Source organism: Urocitellus parryii, chromosome X (genome assembly GCF_045843805.1).
Source record: "Urocitellus parryii isolate mUroPar1 chromosome X, mUroPar1.hap1, whole genome shotgun sequence".
NCBI classification, from domain to species: domain Eukaryota; kingdom Metazoa; phylum Chordata; class Mammalia; order Rodentia; family Sciuridae; genus Urocitellus; species Urocitellus parryii.
This window is the reverse complement of record NC_135547.1, coordinates 114,429,303-114,433,650: the sequence shown is the minus strand read 5'-3', so window position 1 is coordinate 114,433,650 and position 4,348 is coordinate 114,429,303. Positions and strand designations below refer to the sequence as shown.

Genomic DNA, 4,348 nt, shown 5'->3' with positions numbered 1-4,348 from the left:
ACAATTCCTATATTAAAGCCTTGAGGTAACATTAAAACATCGTATTTTTATGTGTACAACTGAAGAAGGTTTGTGTGGCTGAATTCTAAAATTACCACTAAAAAGGAGATTTGTGCTTTAGGGGTCTTACTTGCCTCTACTTAGGCCCTAAGAAAACCTTGGTGAATGGCACTGTCCTAAAATGTATTTTTTCTACTTATGATTGTTAAGATATAATTTTCTAGGTATAATTGCTGTACTAAAATTGCATGAAATATATGAAATTTGGTAAGTTTGTACGTATGTATACATTCATGTTGCTATCACCCAATCCAGGCAATAAATGTTATCACCTCCAGAATTTTCTTGTATGTGTCCCTTTGTGATTCTGTGTGTGTGTGTGTGTGTGTGTGTGTTAAGAACAGAATATGAGATTTACCCTGTTAATAAATTTTAAGTACATAATTGTTTACTGCTAACTATAAACACAATGTGTACAGAAGATAGGGGGAAAAACACATTTTTATGCATCTACCCATATGATCCCATAGTTAGTGCCTGCAGGTAGAGAGCACTTGCTTACCTTTTAAAGGTACACAGAGTTGGCCATGCCTTGTGATATAACCAACCCACTTCTCATTACTTGGAACTAACCATGAAATGAGTACAATACTACCTTATCTTTCTCCATTATGATTACAGAAATGAGGGAAAATAAGAATGACAGAGGAAGCAATAAGTGGACAACTAAACTTCATGACAGAGGGAGGCTGAGAGCATAAATGTTTTGAGGTATTCTCTGATCACTGTCATCTAATTTGCCACCCTCTATCTGTGGATAAATCCATAATCCCCATTCTTTATACTCTTGCTTGACCTTGGATCCTTCTTAGAATATTTAGCCTAGAGGGAAAAACAGGAAAGAAACTACTGCAATATGGAAAGTGGTCATACCTAAAAGATGTATAGTTAAAGAACTGTAGGCATTCAGGACAGATTATTACATATACATGAATGCAAAACAGGCCATTTTCCCCAAAGTATATCTACCTGATAACTTCCATATATATGTTCTATCAATAAATAGACATTGAAAAATAAAGTCCTGTTAGCCTAAACCCGTGGATCTACAGCATCAAAATCACCCATAGAGTTTGTCAAAATCTAGACTGCTGATCTCCACCCATAGAGTTTGGGATTCAGCAAGTCTGAGTTAGAGCCTGAGCATTTACAGTTCTAAGAAATACACAAGTGACACTAATGCTGCTGGTCTGAGGACCTCATTTTGAGAACTACTGCTCTACCAATACTAGTTTTAGGTCAGTGGTTCTCAATTCTTATTCCACATTAGAAACATCTGGGAATGTTTCAAAAACAAATTCTGAGGCTCTCTCCTACAGCAATTCAATTAAAATTCTGAGAAGTCCCCTGCCCCAGGATCCTTTGCTTGTAGTTTTTAATATTCTTTGGGTGATTCTAAGCTGTAGGCAATATTGAAAATACTCGTTTTAGATAAATATCAACCAATTTCAGCTAAAATAATCAGGTTTTAAAGAGGAAAATACATTCGACCTAGATTCAATAATGAATCCTGGGGCATGTACCCTTACATTTGTAAGTAATAATACATGGTTAATTTGTGGAAATCATTAATATACATTAAAGGGGAAATGGAAAATAAAACATTGTTCTACTCACATAGGAATGAATTTTGGTAGCTTGGATTAAAACTTGTAGCAGCAACATTATAGGAAAAGGTATATCTGGAACCACATAGATTGAAGTAAAGATGATATCTTTTGGGAAACTATATAGGAGGCCCAAAAGAAGTTGAGTTCAGTGATCATGAGGACAATGATGCGGAAAGCACATGTGCAGAGTTAGAATAATATTGTTTAAAAAACTGAAAATAGAACATAGAAATATTTCTAAAACAACCAATGTTTTATCAATGTCATTTTAAATATGTATGTGTACATGTATAAATACATTTGGTATTATCATTAGGCCACTTGACAAATCTGTATCCCTATAGCTTATATATCCAAGTCGGTGAATATTTTTTATTCTGCCCATTCATTAATTTGGATATCATCACATATACAGGCATAAACAGAGATTTTGACTGAGAGAATCAAGAGATGTTTTGCTGGGAGAGGTGGTATTTTAGCTAGCCTTCATAAAATAACTAGGTATTCATCAAGTAATTCAAGAGTAGAGAAGCCTTTCTTTTTTTTAAACAGGTTTTTTTTTTTTTTTAGAGAGAGTGAGAGAGGAGAGAGAGAGAGAGAATTTTTAATACTTATTTTTCAGTTCTCGGCGGACACAACATCTTTGTTGGTATGTGGTGCTAAGGAGGATCGAACCCAGGTCGCACGCATACCAGGCGAGCGCGCTACCACTTGAGCCACATCCCCAGCCCGAGAAGCCTTTCAAAAAGAGAGGACAACACAATTTAAGGAATGGTAGTAAGAAAGCTAAAGGTGAGTATCAAGGATGTCTAGCTGAGAAAATAATATATGATTAAATTATGGTGACAACATTAATGTAAGAAAATTTTACTTTTATTCAGAGTATGTTCTATGCAATTCGTCTTCTAGTGTCATATCTCTGATTAGAAACATGAACAATGATGGAAACAGTTTTACTGCCTAACTTTGTAACTATGAAGGTTTCTACACTTGACCTAAGCTCAGAAATAAAACAAAAAAGAAACCTCCTTAGTTATTATTCTTTAGCTCTCTTCAACTTTTTCTTCTCTTCAAAGAGATTTTTAAACTTTCAAAGATGATTCTAAAATGTGGCTTAACACCTGTATTGCTAAGCATCATCCAGCATTACAAAACTCTATGGTCATAGATGCCCATGGGCACTTAGAGATCATGAAGAAAAAAATCACTTGTCACATGAACGTAGTATTCCAATTATACATTGCCATATAACAAGCATCCCCAAAATAATAGGTTTATAAAATCTATTGCCAATAAATGAACTTTTCAAGAAACGTTAAAAGAATTTTAGAGAGAATGAAAATAATATAGGTCAGAAACTCATGTACACCAAAGAAAGGAATAGGTAAAGGTAAAAACTTTTATTTTCCTTATTCTTCATTGATCTAATAGATAAACATTTGTTCAAATAATAGTAACAATATATTATACATATGTATATGTATATATATATATATTATGTGTATTTGTCTTGTATGCATATGTATGTGTGTATATTTGTGCATACAAATAGATATATATGAGTGTGTGTGTGTATTCTTATACATAATTGAAATGAATGTAACAATAATAAAAAGGATGGGAAATAGAAATTAGGTTTTTTTGTTATTATAATGTACTCACACTATAGTGGTATCTGAATGTCAAGTGGATTGGTTGTAAATGTATCTTGCAAACTCTGGGATAAGTACTAAAACAACTAACAAAAGAAGTATGATTGACATACTAAGAAATGGAAAAAAGGAATCACATAAAATGTTCAATTAAAATGACAAAGCAGAAAAAAATGAGTGAAGACAATGAAGGACCAAAGGGGTTGGAGTTGTATCTCAGTGGTAAAGTGCTTGCCTAGTATGTGTGAGGTACCAGATTTGATTCTCAGCACTGCATATAAATAAATAAAATAAAGGTCCATCAACAACTAAAAAATATTTTTAAAAGGACCAAAGGACAAGGGTAACAAATATAAAACAGTTACAAATATGACAGGTATTAATCCATCTATAGCAATATCCACTATGAATGGCGAAGGTCTAAATTCACCAATTAAAAGACAGAGGGGCCTGGGATTGTGGCTCAGTGGTAAAGAGCTTGCCTGGCATGTGTGAGTCCCTGGGTTCAAATCTCAACACTGCATATGAATAAAAAATAAAGGCCCATGGACAACTAAAAAAGAAATCATTCTTTAAAAAAAAAAGAGATTGTTGGAACAGACCAAAAATAGGACCCTACTATATATTGTCTAAAAAGCAAAACCACTTTAAATATAAACACATATATAGATAAAAATCAATGAATGGAAAAAGATATGCCATGCTAATTTTGATCAAAAGAGTGTATAGCTACATTAATTTCAGACAGAATAAACTTTAAAGGAAATTTATCAAGGGAAAAGATAAATGTTTTATAAACATGCCTTCAAAACTCATAGTGTAAACACCAAGAGTGAATTCTAATTCAAACTATAGACTTTGATAACAATTCATCAATGTAGGTTCATCAAATATACCAAATGTACCATTTTGGTATTGGATGTTGATAATAATTGCATTAGTGGGATACATTGTTTATGGGATATCTCTGAAGGTACTCCTCAATATTTTTGTGAATTTAAAAATGCTCTAAAAATTAAGCCTTAA

At 33.0% G+C, this 4,348-nt stretch overlaps 1 non-coding gene across 1 annotated transcript; it reads left to right on the top strand.

Annotated features, from left to right (window-relative positions):
- Positions 1–2,603: 2,603 nt before the first annotated feature.
- LOC113191608 (small nucleolar RNA U2-30) lies at positions 2,604–2,674 on the top strand. Its single transcript, XR_003301911.1, has one exon. It is a non-coding gene; the product is annotated as a small nucleolar RNA U2-30 (small nucleolar RNA).
- The last annotated feature ends 1,674 nt before the right edge of the window (positions 2,675–4,348 follow it).